Consider the following 15,919-nt stretch of genomic DNA (forward strand, 5'->3'; position numbering starts at 1 on the left):
GGACGGGATGTTGTTGCCATCATCGAGTTCATGAAACGTCCTCGCTCCATTACCATGCGGTACTCTGCTGCAGCTGATGCGTTTGAAGAGCAAATATTTATGATTTTAAAACTATATATATTCCACCCTGCTCAACTTCTCAAGATCTTTTTTAACTTCTCAAGAACTTTTTTAACTTCTCAAGAACTTTTTTAACTTCTCAAGATCTTTTTTAACTTCTCAAGAACTTTTTTAACTTCTCAAGATCTTTTTTAACTTCTCAAGAACTTTTTTAACTTCTTTAGATCTTTATAACTTCTCAAGATCTTTTTTAACTTCTCAAGAACTTTTTTAACTTCTTTAGATCTTTTTTAACTTCTCAAGATCTTTTTTAACTTCTCAAGATCTTTTTTAACTTCTCAAGATCTTTTTTAACTTCTTTAGATCTTTTTTAACTTCTTTAGATCTTTTTTAACTTCTCAGGATCTTTTTTAACTTCTCAAGATCTTCTTTAACTTCTTTAGATCTTTTTTAACTTCTCAAGATCTTTTTTATCTTCTCAAGATCTTTTTAACTTCTCAAGAACTTTTTTAACTTCTTTAGATCTTTTTTAACTTCTTTAGATCTTTTTTAACTTCTCAAGATCTTTTTTAACTTCTCAAGAACTTTTTTAACTTCTTTAGATCTTTTTTAACTTCTTTAGATCTTTTTTAACTTCTCAAGATCTTTTTTAACTTCTCAAGATCTTTTTTAACTTCTCAAGATCTTTTTTAACTTCTCAAGAACTTTTTTAACTTCTTTAGATCTTTTTTAACTTCTTTAGATCTTTTTTAACTTCTCAAGATCTTTTTTAACTTCTCAAGAACTTTTTTAACTTCTTTAGATCTTTTTTAACTTCTCAAGATCTTTTTTAACTTCTCAAGAACTTTTTTAACTTCTTTAGATCTTTTTTAACTTCTCAAGATCTTTTTTAACTTCTCAAGAACTTTTTTAACTTCTTTAGATCTTTTTTAACTTCTCAAGATCTTTTTTAACTTCTCAAGAACTTTTTTAACTTCTTTAGATCTTTTTTAACTTCTCAAGATCTTTTTTAACTTCTTTAGATCTTTTTTAACTTCTCAAGATCTTTTTTAACTTCTTTAGATCTTTTTTAACTTCTCAAGAACTTTTTTAACTTCTTTAGATCTTTTTTAACTTCTCAAGATCTTTTTTAACTTCTCAAGATATTTTTTAATTTCTTTAGATCTTTTTTAACTTCTTTAGATCTTTTTTAACTTCTCAAGATCTTTTTTAACTTCTCAAGAACTTTTTTAACTTCTTTAGATCTTTTTTAACTTCTCAAGATCTTTTTTAACTTCTTTAGATCTTTTTTAACTTCTCAAGAACTTTTTTAACTTCTTTAGATCTTTTTTAACTTCTCAAGATCTTTTTTAACTTCTCAAGATATTTTTTAATTTCTTTAGATCTTTTTTAACTTCTTTAGATCTTTTTTAACTTCTCAAGATCTTTTTTAACTTATCAAGATCTTTTTTAACTTCTCAAGATCTTTTTTAACTAATCAAGATCTTTTTTAACTACTCAAGATCTTTTTTAACTAATCAAGATCTTTTTTAACTTCTCAAGATCGTTTTTAACTTCTCAAGATCGTTTTTAACTTCTTTAGATCTTTTTTAACTTCTCAAGATATTTTTTAACTTCTTTAGATCTTTTTTAACTTCTCAAGATCTTTTTTAACTTCTCAAGATCTTTTTTAACTTCTCAAGAACTTTTTTAACTTCTTTAGATCTTTTTTAACTTCTTTAGATCTTTTTTAACTTCTCAAGATCTTTTTTAACTTCTCAAGAACTTTTTTAACTTCTTTAGATCTTTTTTAACTTCTTTAGATCTTTTTTAACTTCTCAAGATCTTTTTTAACTTCTCAAGAACTTTTTTAACTTCTTTAGATCTTTTTTAACTTCTCAAGAACTTTTTTAACTTCTTTAGATCTTTTTTAACTTCTCAAGATCTTTTTTAACTTCTCAAGATCTTTTTTAACTTCTCAAGAACTTTTTTAACTTCTTTAGATCTTTTTTAACTTCTTTAGATCTTTTTTAACTTCTCAAGATCTTTTTTAACTTCTCAAGAACTTTTTTAACTTCTTTAGATCTTTTTTAACTTCTCAGGATCTTTTTTAACTTCTCAAGATCTTTTTTAACTTCTCAAGAACTTTTTTAACTTCTTTAGATCTTTTTTAACTTCTCAAGATCTTTTTTAACTTCTCAAGAACTTTTTTTAACTTCTCAAGAACTTTTTTAACTTCTTTAGATCTTTTTTAACTTCTCAAGATCTTTTTTAACTTCTTTAGATCTTTTTTAACTTCTCAAGATCTTTTTTAACTTCTTTAGATCTTTTTTAACTTCTCAAGATCTTTTTTAACTTCTCAAGATCATTTTTAACTTCTCAAGAACTTTTTTAACTTCTTTAGATCTTTTTTAACTTCTCAAGATCTTTTTTAACTTCTCAAGAACTTTTTTAACTTCTTTAGATCTTTTTTAACTTCTCAAGATCTTTTTTAACTTCTTTAGATCTTTTTTAACTTCTCAAGATCTTTTTTAACTTCTCAAGATCATTTTTAACTTCTCAAGAACTTTTTTAACTTCTTTAGATCTTTTTTAACTTCTCAAGATCTTTTTTAACTTCTCAAGAACTTTTTTAACTTCTTTAGATCTTTTTTAACTTCTCAAGATCTTTTTTAACTTCTCAAGAACTTTTTAAACTTCTTTAGATCTTTTTTAACTTCTCAAGATCTTTTTTAACTTCTTTAGATCTTTTTTAACTTCTCAAGATCTTTATTAACTTCTCAAGATCTTTTTAAACTTCTCAAGATCTTTTTTAACTTCTCAAGATCTTTATTAACTTCTCAAGATATTTTTTAACTTCTGAAGAACTTTTTTAACTTCTCAAGATCTTTTTTAACTTCTCAAGATCTTTTTTAACTTCTCAAGATCTTTTTTAACTTCTCAAGATCTTTTTTAACTTCTCAAGATCTATATTAACTTCTCAAGATCTTTTTTAACTTCTCAAGATCTTTTTTAACTTCTCAAGATCTTTTTTAACTTCTGAAGAACTTTTTTAACTTCTCAAGTTCGTTTTTAACTTCTCAAGATCTTTTTTAACTTCTGAAGAACTTTTTAACTTCTCAAGATCTTTTTTAACTTCTCAAGATATTTTTTAACTTCTCAAGATCTTTTTTAACTTCTTTGGATCTTTTTTAACTTCTCAAGATCTTTTTTAACTTCTGAAGAACTTTTTTAACTTATCAAGAACTTTTTCAACTTCTCAAGATCTTTTTTAACTTCTGAAGAACTTTTTTAACTTCTCAAGATCTTTTTTAACTTCTCAAGATCTTTATTAACTTCTCTAGATCTGTTTTAACTTCTGAAGAACTCCAACTCTGGTGTTGTAGTATTTACAGACCACATGACTCTTGACGAACTACTTTCATTTGCTTTCAAACCAAAATATGTCCAAACATCAGCTTTCAAAGCTGCTGGACTCACTGTATCCTCTTGTCCTCAGTCATCACTATTATTGAAGTATAAACCTGTTTATACACATCACTAAACGTACAAGTAAAAACCTTTTAAAAAAAAAAGGTAGGGATTTAAGGAGATTTTAATGCTAGACATGGTACAAAACAGTTTCAGTTCCGGTGACAGATTGTTGTGGACTACTTGTTTGTTGTTTATTTGAGACTCCATCTTCGGCGTCTGAGTTCAACCAGGAAATGGATCAGTGACTTGAAATCCAGATCCACGTTGGTCTGGTTGAGAAGAAGTTGGAGGTGGAATATCAATATTAAGGCGTCAAGAATGTGTTCTTTCACAGATCGTTCCTCTTCATCCTGTTGCTGCTGGATTCCTCCCACGTTGGACGGACGCGATCGAGGATTCCGGCAAGTCACTCAAATTCCTACGACTTCCTGAATATCTTGGCTTCAGAGTACAATAGCGTTCTGTGTGTATTTGTGAGTGTAACCTGTAACTGGAGGGTAGATCAGAACATTTTCTGTGGTAAACAAACAAACGTACGCAATACTCCACTGAAATAAACTAACAAATCTTCTTATTTCTATATTTTCTTAACATAAAAAAACAAATATTGATGACTTACTACTACTTCTGTCCTTTGTTAGTATTCATGAGTCATTTGTTTTTTTCGACATCAATTGAAAGAACATCTTTTTCAAGATTAGTTTATTTTATAATTTTATAACATGACATTAGATTAGGAATACATATTTACTTAGATAGAATGATGGACAGATCTGTATTGATCCATTTGAAAATTCCTTTTGGAAACAATGAAATATATAATATTTATAGTAAATTGATGTTTTTTTTGTTGTTTGTGCCGCTGTATTTCCTGTGTTGTTGTCGAGAGTTTATTTATTATGATATTATTATTATCTGTTTGGTTCCTGATGTTATACAATATCTTTTTTAACTTCTCAGGATCTTTTTTAACTTCTCAAGATCTTTTTAACTTCTAAAGATCTTTTTAACTTCTAAAGATCTTTTTAACTTCTCAGGATCTTTTTAACTTCTCAAGATCTTTTTTAACTTCTCAGGATCTTTTTAAACTTCTCAAGATCTTTTTAACTTCTAAAGATCTTTTTAACTTCTAAAGATCTTTTTAACTTCTCAAGATCTTTATTAACTTCTCAAGATCTTTTTAACTTCTCAGGATCTTTTTTAACTTCTCAAGATCTTTTTTAACTTCTCAGGATCTTTTTTAACTTCTCAAGATCTTTTCAAACTTCTCAAGATCTTTATTAACTAATCAAGATCTTTTTAACTTCTAAAGATCTTTTTAACTTCTCAGGATCTTTTCAAACTTCTCAAGATCTTTATTAACTTCTCAAGATCTTTTTAACTTCTAAAGATCTTTTTAACTTCTCAAGATCTTTATTAACTTCTCAGGATCTTTTTTAACTTCTCAAGATCTTTTTAACTTCTAAAGATCTTTTTAACTTCTAAAGATTTTTTTAAACTTCTCTAGATCTTTATTAACTTCTTAAGATCTTCTTTAACTTCTCCAGATCATTTTAACTTCTCAAGAAATTTATTAACTTCTCAAGATCTTTTTTAACTTCTCAAGATCTTTTTTAACTTCTTTAGATCTTTTTTAACTTCTCAAGATCTTTTTTAACTTCTCAAGATCTTTTTAACTTCTCAAGATCTTTTTTAACTTCTCAAGATCTTTTTTAACTTCTCAAGATCTTTTTAACTTCTCAGGATCTTTTTTAACTTCTCAAGATCTTTTTAACTTCTTTAGATCTTTTTTAACTTCTCAAGATCTTTTTTAACTTCTCAAGATCTTTTTAACTTCTCAGGATCTTTTTTAACTTCTCAAGATCTTTTTAACTTCTCAAGATCTTTTTTTACTTCTCAAGATCTTTATTAACTTCTCAAGATCTTTTTTAACTTCTTAAGATCTTTTTTAACTTCTCAAGATCTTTTTTAACTTATCAAGAACTTTTAAACTTCTTTAGATCTTTTTTAACTTCTCAAGATCTTTTTTAACTTCTCAAAATCTTTTTTTAACTTCTCAAGATCTTTTTAACTTCTAAAGATCTTTTTAACTTCTCAAGATCTTTTTAACTTCTCAAGATCTTTTTTTACTTCTCAAGATCTTTTTTAACTTCTCAAGATCTTTTTTTACTTCTCAAGATCTCTCAAGATCTTTTTTAACTTCTCAAGATCTTTTTTTAACTTCTCAAGATCTTTTTTAACTTCTCAAGATCTTTTTTTACTTCTCAAGATCTTTTTAACTTCTCAAGATCTTTTTTTACTTCTCAAGATCTTTTTTAACTTCTCAAGATCTTTTTTTAACTTCTCAAGATCTTTTTGACTTCTAAAGATCTTTTTAACTTCTAAAGATCTTTTTAACTTCTCAAGATCTTTTTTAACTTCTCTAGATCTTTATTAACTTCTTAAGATCTTCTTTAACTTCTCTAGATCTTTTTTAACTTCTCAAGATCTTTTTTTAACTTCTCAAGATCATTTTTAACTTCTCAAGATCTTTTTTAACTTCTTTAGATCTTTTTTTAACTTCTTTAGATCTTTTTTTAACTGCTCAAGATAATTTTTAACTTCTCAAGATCTTTTTTAACTTCTCAAGATAATCTTTAACTTCTCAAGATCTTTTTTAACTTCTCAAGATAATCTTTAACTTCTCAAGATATTTTCAAACTTCTCAAGATCTTTTTTAACTTCTCAAGATCTTTTTTAACTTCTCTAGATCTTTATTAACTTCTTAAGATCTTCTTTAACTTCTCAAGATCTTTTTTAACTTCTCAAGATCTTTTTTTAACTTCTCAAGATAATTTTTAACTTCTCAAGATCTTTTTTAACTTCTCAAGATATTTTCAAACTTCTCAAGATCTTTTTGACTTTCTCAGGATCTTTGCAACTATTTTAATATCGTTTTTAACTTCTCAAGATCTTTTTTAACTTCTCAAGATCTTTTTAACTATTTTAAAATCTTTTTTAACTTCACAAGATCTTTTTTAACTTCTCAAGAGTAATTATCAGTTAATGGATTAAAAAAACATTTTCTCCTCCAACACTGAGTCATCTTCACATTAAGCCGAAGACAAAAAAATTCTCCAGCTAAAACAATATCAAAAGAATACAAAAGAAAAACCCTCTCCCTCGTTCATCACCTGTCGCCTCATCCCTCAGGAGACCACATCAGCAGCAGGGCCCCCTCACTGACAGGAGACCCCTGATCTCCTGCGACGGTTCTCAGCGGAGGTGAGTGAAGCAGCAGCTGGAGACTCTCAACAGTCCCACAGTGAACTCAGAGCGAACACATGGACAAGTCGTTACCGACGCCGCTCACTCAGTGGCGACGCATCAGGGCCGAGAACCGAAGCGAAACATTGAAGCCCTTGTTGTTGCTTCAGAAACCCGAGCTCGCTGATCCCAGTCAGCCGTACCTTCATCGCCGCATCATCAATCTGTACGACGTGTTGCTGCAGCAGGAAGGTTGTTCGGGGTGAGTCGTGTAGAAGTTCAGCACAGAAACACCACTTAATAATCATAATCGTAATAATATATTTTATTCAGGAGCCTCTTTCAAATACACCAGAGTCACGTTACAAATACCAATAAAATTAAACAATATAATAAAATAACATAATTAAAAAAACAACGCAATAAAAAAACACAATAACAGTAAACAAAACATTAGTAAATATTTATCTTGTTTATAGAGCATTTTCTTTTTCATTCTTTGTAGTAAAGCAGCTTCACAAGTCTCAAAAAAATATTATTATTATCACTACTGTTGTTAAATTAATAATAATATTTTATATTATATTTTATTGTGGTTGTTGTTGTTGTTATTATTATTATTGTTGTTATAATAATAATAATAATGCATATTATTATTATTCTTGTGGTTGTTGTTTTTATTGTTGTTCTTGTTGTTATAGTAATAATAATAATAATAATAATAATAAGACCTATTATTATTATTGTGGTTTTTGTTATTGTTGTTATAATAATAAGTCATTATTATTATTGTGGTTCTTGTTGTTATTATTGTTGTTGTTATAATAACAATAACAATAACAATAACAATAACAATAACAATAATACATCTTATTATTATTGTGGTTGTTATTGTTATTGTTATTATTTATAGATGAATCCTTCAGTTATGTAATTGAAATAAGAAGCAATTCCCAATTTTTTGGATACACAACATGAGATAAAATGTCAACATTCCAACAATAATATTTGCAACGAAAAAAAGACAACTTTTAAACAGTCATATTACTTATAAAATAAAATATACTCATAATAATATAACAATTGATTTAATAAAATAATAATCTAACAATTCATGAAATAATATAACGACCATTTCTATAGTAACCAATTAAGAGCAACATAATTACATATATTTCAAAAGTGAAAATGTTCTCACTCGATATAATGTCGTTCATTAAAAACTTTTAACAGAAGCTTTTTATTTAACAATTCAACGCATAGACGTCAAAAGTAATTGTCGCTGAAAAACGCTGCTTTCTTTTCTTTGACGTTGATGAGAAACGGCTCCATTTCGTCCATTTTTTCACCCACTCGACTTTAATTTCATTCATTTAAGCTTAAATCGAGCGGCTTCGAGTGGATTCCAGGAAAACCCGAGAGCTTCATGAACCATGACGCCGTGATCTGGGCGAAGCGTTGGACGTGTTGCCGTGTCGGTCGTCAGGATCAATCCAGAATTCAAGCCATGTGACGTGTTTATAATAACGGAGTCGGAGCCGCGAGAGTCTTGGACTCGAGCTGGTCTAGACGCAGCACATTTTTAAAAAGTCATTTCTCTGCGCGAGGCCTTCACGACTCGCTGACTCGCTTCTGTTGCGTAACATCACGTATGAAGATCTGCATCCAACGGTGACACAAGCAGAGTTCGGTCACCGCCGGCTGGAAAAGTCTGAAGATCTCATGCTCACGATTCTGTGGAAACTAGTTTCAGGGAAAAGAAAAAATATGTTTTTGTTCTACATCAGAAAAAAGGAATTTGTGGTCGATGTTTTAGAATCATGACACAGGAAAGTGATTCATCCAAACTTCACTATTGTTCTACTCTTATGTCGACTAATGTTACTAGTAATCTATGTATTTAACGTTCATTACCTGATTATTTATTACGAGATTTAGGTCGATTATTAAAGGTTTGCTATGAGATTAAACTTGTTAAATTATGTTTATTATGATATTTAAGTCGATTATATAACGTCTACAATGACATTAAAGTCCTAAATATTAAGTTTAATACGAGGTATAAGTCTACTGTGAGATTAAACTTGTATATTTATTCATTTATTGAACTCTTTGAATTATTATTATGTTACAATTTCTTTATTTTTAAAACAGTTTATTTTGGTTTATATTTCAATAAAGTTTGTATAAAATTAAGTCATGACATTTTTTATTTACAATATGCAAATCTTCAAAGGTTGATTTTGGTGTTGGAATTAAACATCCGGCCACTAGATGGCAGCAGTCATTGTGTTCTCCACATCTAAAGAAAGCGTGAAATCAGTCAAGATCCAGCAAGGACTGAGGACGAGAGGATACAGTGAGTCCAGCAGCTAAAGCTGATGTTTGGACATATTTTGGTTTGAAAACAAATGAAAGCAGTTACAACTTCGTCAAGAGTCATGTGGTCTGTAAATACTACAACACCAAAGTCAAGTACTGGACAATACTACACATATATACTTGTCACTACACTATCACAACACCAGAGTCAAGTACTGGACAATACTACACATATATCCTTGTTACTACACTATCACAACACCAGAGTCAAGTACTGGACAATACTACACATATGTACTTGTTACTACACTATCACAACACCAGAGTCATGTACTGGACAATACTACACATATATACTTGTTACTACACTATCACAACACCAGAGTCAAGTACTGGACAATACTACACATATGTACTTGTTACTACACTATCACAACACCAGAGTCAAGTACTGGACAATACTACACATATATCCTTGTTACTACAGTATCACAACACCGGAGTCAAGTACTGGACAATACTTCACATATATACTTGTTACTACACTATCACAACACCAGAGTCATGTACTGGACAATACTACACATATACATACTTGTTACTACACTATCACAACACCAGAGTCAAGTACTGGACAATACTACACATATGTACTTGTTACTACACTATCACAACACCAGAGTCAAGTACTGGACAATACTTCACATATATACATGTTACTACACTATCACAACACCAGAGTCATGTACTGGACAATACTACACATATATACTTGTTACTACACTATCACAACACCAGAGTCAAGTACTGGACAATACTACACATATGTACTTGTTACTACACTATCACAACACCAGAGTCAAGTACTGGACAATACTACACATATATCCTTGTTACTACAGTATCACTATATATAATATCGTTGACCCTGTATTGTGATAAGTACTTTAGTACCAGATTCTGGACAAAACACACAGTGTATAAGAGAGTACCACAAAAACAGGTTGTTGCTCAACATGCAATCACAACATGAGCTTCCGTCAGAATATAAACGTGTTGTAAAAGTAATACTTAATTGAGCTTAACATAATTACTGCTAACAATGGCTTCAGGGTGTGGACGCACAATAGGCCGAGTGTGGATGTGTTTGCTCAACACTGTGCTGCAGTGAGTCCAGGTGCTCATTAATCCTTCATACTTCTGGCGTGTTACGACCGAGCCAGGATTGAAAGAGATCCTCAGAACACACTGGCTTGTTTGTTCTGATCCGATCGTCTCCGCTGGAGACCAGGAGGAGGAATTGAACCAGCAGCGTCCGAGCACATGGAAGCCATTATTGTGATGCAACATTTATTGGTACAGCAGAGATAATAAGTGTCGACACCAGTGTCGGCTTCTTTTGAGCAAGTTTGATCTTGAATGTTCATACATGCACTTTTACTTTTGAATTATCTGTATCCATCTGTCCGTCCGTCCGTCCGTCTGTCCGGCATATCAAGTTCATTACGATATTTAAGTCAAATATAGAACATTTACGATGAGATTAAAGTCATACATATCAAGTTCATTACGAGACTTAATGGGATTAAAGTCATATTTATCAAGTTTATTATGAGATTAAAGTAATTCATATCAAGTTTATTATGAGATTTAATGAGATTAAAGTCATAAATATCAAGTTCATTACAAGATTTAAGTAAAATATACATTTACAATGAGATTAAAGTCATGTATATCAAGTTTATTATGAGATTAAAGTAATTCATATCAAGTTTATTATGAGATTTAATGAGATTAAAGTCATAAATTACAAGTTCATTACAAGATTTAAGTCAAATATACGTTTACAATGAGATTAAAGTCATATATTTCAAGTTCATTAAGAGATTTAAGTAAGTAAGTAAGTAATTTTTAATTGTATAGCGCTTTTCCAGACCAGGGTCACAAAGTGCTTAAAAAATCAAAACAATATTCAATAAAGTATATACTTTAAAGGTCAAGATAAAACTGATAACACAACAGGAGTTCCAGAAAATCAAGGAAAAGCCTGAACAAATAGAAACGTGTTTCTTAAAGGAGTCAGTAGATCATCAAACACAGATGTTTCTTGAAGGAGTCAGTAGATCATCAAACACAGATGTTTCTTGAAGGAGTCAGTAGATCATCAAACACAGATATATCTTGAAGGAGTCAGTAGATCATCAAACACAGATGTTTCTTGAAGGAGTCAGTAGATCATCAAACACAGATGTTTCTTGAAGGAGTCAGTAGATCATCAAACACAGATGTTTCTTGAAGGAGTCAGTAGATCATCAAACACAGAGATGTTTCTTGAAGGAGTCAGTAGATCATCAAACACAGATGTTTCTTGAAGGAGTCAGTAGATCATCAAACACAGATGTTTCTTGAAGGAGTCAGTAGATCATCAAACACAGATGTTTCTTGAAGGAGTCAGTAGATCATCAAACACAGATGTTTCTTGAAGGAGTCAGTAGATCATCAAACACATAGATGTTTCTTGAAGGAGTCAGTAGATCATCAAACACAGATGTTTCTTGAAGGAGTCAGTAGATCATCAAACACAGATGTTTCTTGAAGGAGTCAGTAGATCATCAAACACAGATGTTTCTTGAAGGAGTCAGTAGATCATCAAACACAGATGTTTCTTGAAGGAGTCAGTAGATCATCAAACACAGATGTTTCTTGAAGGAGGATGTTCTTCCAAAGCTTAGGAGTAACAGTCTGGAAGGATTTCTCTCCTCTGGTCCGGAAGTTCAGGAACCAAGTAGATTCTGATCCACAGACCTCAGAGCCCGAGCTGGGGTGTAAGTCTGGATCAGATCACTGATGGAAGGTCTGACCATGAATAGATCTGAAAGTAAAAAACAGAATTTGATCCTGAACAATGATCCAGCCAGTGAAGAGTTTGAAGGAGAAATGTGAGTTCTTCTACTAGAGCGGCTCAGAATTCTCGCTGCAGAGTTCTGAATCAACTGCAGACGAGACACATCCTTCTGGTTAAGACATGAAAACAAACTGTTACAATAGTCCAGACGAGAAGAAACAAACTCATGGATTATAAGATCCAGATCATGTTGTGGCAACATTTTCCTAAACTTAGAGATTTTTCTCAGTTGAAGGAAACAGTTTGTGGTCAGTTTTCTTCAGTGTCGAACAAGAGACATGTCTTTATCAAATACAACACCCAGGTTTCTCAGGCTCAGTTTGACAGACTGACTTAAGTCACCCAAGTACTGACTTAACCCTGGAACCTTATCATCAGGAGCAATCACCAGAGTTTCAGTTTTGTCCACATTTAGCTTCAAAGTGTTTTCACTCATTGTTTGATTTCTAGCAAACAATTGACTAAGCTGTTCAGCCTCTGGGGCTCAGTTGGATCAAAAGAGCAGTAGAGCTGGATGTCATCAGCAAAAATGTGATAAGAAACATCAGGACATCTCTGAATGATTTTACCAAGGGGAATCAAGTACAGCAAAAACAATAAAGGACCCAGAACAGAACCTTGAGGGACTCCACACAACAGATCTGCCGATTCAGACCTCATTTGATTGGCAGATACACTAAAACTGCGCCCAGAAAGGTAAGATGAGAACCATTCTGAGGACAGATCCAAGAGAACCAGAACAGTGGATTTACCCGAGTCAGCCGACATCATGATGTCACTGGACACTTTCAGTAAAGCTGTCTCTGTAGAGTGATGTTTACGGAAGCCAGACTGAAACTTCTCATGGATGTCACTCTGATCCAGGAACAGCTGCTCAGACACCACCTTCTCCAAGATCTTGGACAAGAAAGGGAGCTTAGAAATAGGCCTGAAATTACTGAGGTCAGTCTGGCTTTAAGTCAAAAATAAGTTTACAATGAGATTAAAGTCATATCTATCAAGTTCATTATGAGATTTAAGTCAAATATACATTTACAATGAGATTAAAGTCATACATATGAAGTTCATTACGAGAGTTAAGTCAAATATAGGTTTACAATGAGATTAAAGTCATATCTATCAAGTTCATTATGAGATTTAAGTCAAATATACGTTTACAATGAGATTAAAGTCATACATATCAAGTTCATTACGAGATTTAAGTCAAATATACGTTTACAATGAGATTAAAGTCATGTCCATCAAGTTCATTACGAGATTTAAGTCAAATATACGTTTACAATGAGATTAAAGTCATGTCTATCAAGTTCATTACGAGATTTAAGTCAAATATACGTTTACAATGAGATTAAAGTCATGTCTATCAAGTTCATTACGAGATTTAAGTCAAATATACGTTTACAATGAGATTAAAGTCATGTCTATCAAGTTCATTACGAGATTTAAGTCAAATATACGTTTACAATGAGATTAAAGTCATATCTATCAAGTTCATTATGAGAGTTAAGTCAAATATACGTTTACAATGAGATTAAAGTCATATCTATCAAGTTCATTATGAGATTTAAGTCAAATATACGTTTACAATGAGATTAAAGTCATACATATCAAGTTCATTACGAGATTTAATGAGATTAAAGTCATACATATCAAGTTCATTACGAGATTTAATGAGATTAAAGTCATACATATCAAGTTCATTACGAGATTTAAGTCAAATATACGTTTACAATGAGATTAAAGTCATACATATCAAGTTCATTACGAGATTTAACGAGATTAAAGTCATATATATGTTATATTAGGAGATAAAAGTCGTAGATTAAAGTAATAAATTGTGCAGGATTTTTGGATAACAGTTTGACTTCAAATCTCAGAGGTAAACTACGCTACGACGTTGCTATTATGAATTTCCCATCACCGAAAATCCCCCGAAAACCTCACGGCTCGGCGGGTTTCTGAGCTTCGTATAGACGTCCGTGCACGTCTGGTGTGCACGTCATGTCTGTCATGCGCTGTGATCCTGGTAATTATGTCTTCAGAAGCAGGAAGTGGGCGGCGTGCGGCGAGGAGCAGATACCGGAGACGATACCGGAGCCGAGGCAGGAATTAGCGACTGTTTGGATGTAAGCTGAGTGCTGGCTCAGCACAATTCCTTTGTGTCGCTCAAAGACTTTGAAACTGGAGCGTCTGCCGTCTGGCGGCGCAGCAGCGGCGGCAGATAATGGATTTCCCAGCAGATGTTCAGATCTTCAGGAAATGAACAGACGTCTCCTCACATGATCTCGCGCTGACCCTGGAGCAGCAACGTTCAGAATCACACTCACTCCAGCAGCTCATTGAGAAAACTCTGCTGTCGCATGACAGGGATTGAATTTTCGAAGTAAGAATATGGAAGTAGATCAGTGGCATCAGAAAAGTGAATGGTTTAATTTTACAAATGTTTTTAATTTAGATTTCGTTTTTTCAAAATTTAAAAGAATAATAATTTAAAACAATTATTTGTAAATTTAAATTTGCATTTTATTTCATTTTAAAATCGGATTAATTGGTTGAAAATATTTTCTAAATAAACGTACATTAAATAAACAAACATTTAATTTGATATTCTAATTCAAATGATTCAAAAATACATTTTCTAAATTCAATACTTTTACATTTGTTACCTTTTAAATTCAATATAGAAATGTTGGTATAACAGTCTCACCAGACATTACTAGAAGAGTACCTCGCGTTTTCACAAGGTCAACGTGACCCCGAAAGGGATACCACAAACTCATTTGTTTTCAGGCCTTTGGGTCACTTTGACCCAGAGAAAAGACAACGGATACTAAAAACACATTTGTTTTCCAGCCTTTGGGTCACATTGACCCTGAGATAACGCAAGGGATACTACAAACACATTTGTTTTCCGGCCTTTGGGTCACATTGACCCTGAGATAACGCAAGGGATACCACAAACACATTTGTTTTCAGGCCTTCGGATCACTTTGACCCAGAGAAAAGACAACGGATACTAAAAACACATGTGTTTTCCGGCCTTTGGGTCACATTGACCCTGAGATAACGCAAGGGATACTACAAACACATTTGTTTTCCGGCCTTTGGGTCACATTGACCCTGAGATAACGCAAGGGATACCACAAACACATTTTTTTTCAGGCCTTCGGATCACTTTGACCCAGAGAAAAGACAACGGATACTAAAAACACATGTGTTTTCCGGCCTTTGGGTCACATTGACCCTGAGATAACGCAAGGGATACTACAAACACATTTGTTTTCCGGCCTTCGGGTCACATTGACCCTGAGACAACACAAGGGATGCCACAAACACATTTGCTATCAGGCCTTTGGGTCACCTTGACACAGAGACAAGACAAGGGATACTAAAAACACATTTGTTTTCAGGCCTTCGGGTCACCTTGACCCAGACACAACACAGTGGTTAATGAAACCTTCTGCCAATCATAGTGAGACTATTATAACAATTTTCTAATACTGAATTTAAAAGGCTAGAAATAAAAAAATAAATTTAATTAAGAAAATGTATTTTTTGTATTATTGGAATTATATCAATTATATAAATATATAATAACTCTGTATACAAATATTTCCCCCTAAAAGATTCAATTTATTTTATTGCATTATTACTTAAAACCCCAATGAAACCTCTCAATATACACATTATAGAATAAAATAATTAAAAACATGAATTAAATCTTCTAGTATTAAATTGTCGAATTAAATGATTAAATAATAATAATAAAAAAACAACAGTCGGTCAATACAGACATTTTTTGATTAAATTCAATTATTTAAAAAAATGTTAAACACTTGAAATGATATATATTAAAAATATGAAAAAAAAAATCAACATTTCAATTAGATAATTCAAAGACACTGATGTACTTCAATAAATATCACGTGTATAT

Source organism: Callionymus lyra, chromosome 5, assembly GCF_982586985.1.
Source record: "Callionymus lyra chromosome 5, fCalLyr1.hap1.1, whole genome shotgun sequence".
NCBI lineage: Eukaryota > Metazoa > Chordata > Actinopteri > Syngnathiformes > Callionymidae > Callionymus > Callionymus lyra.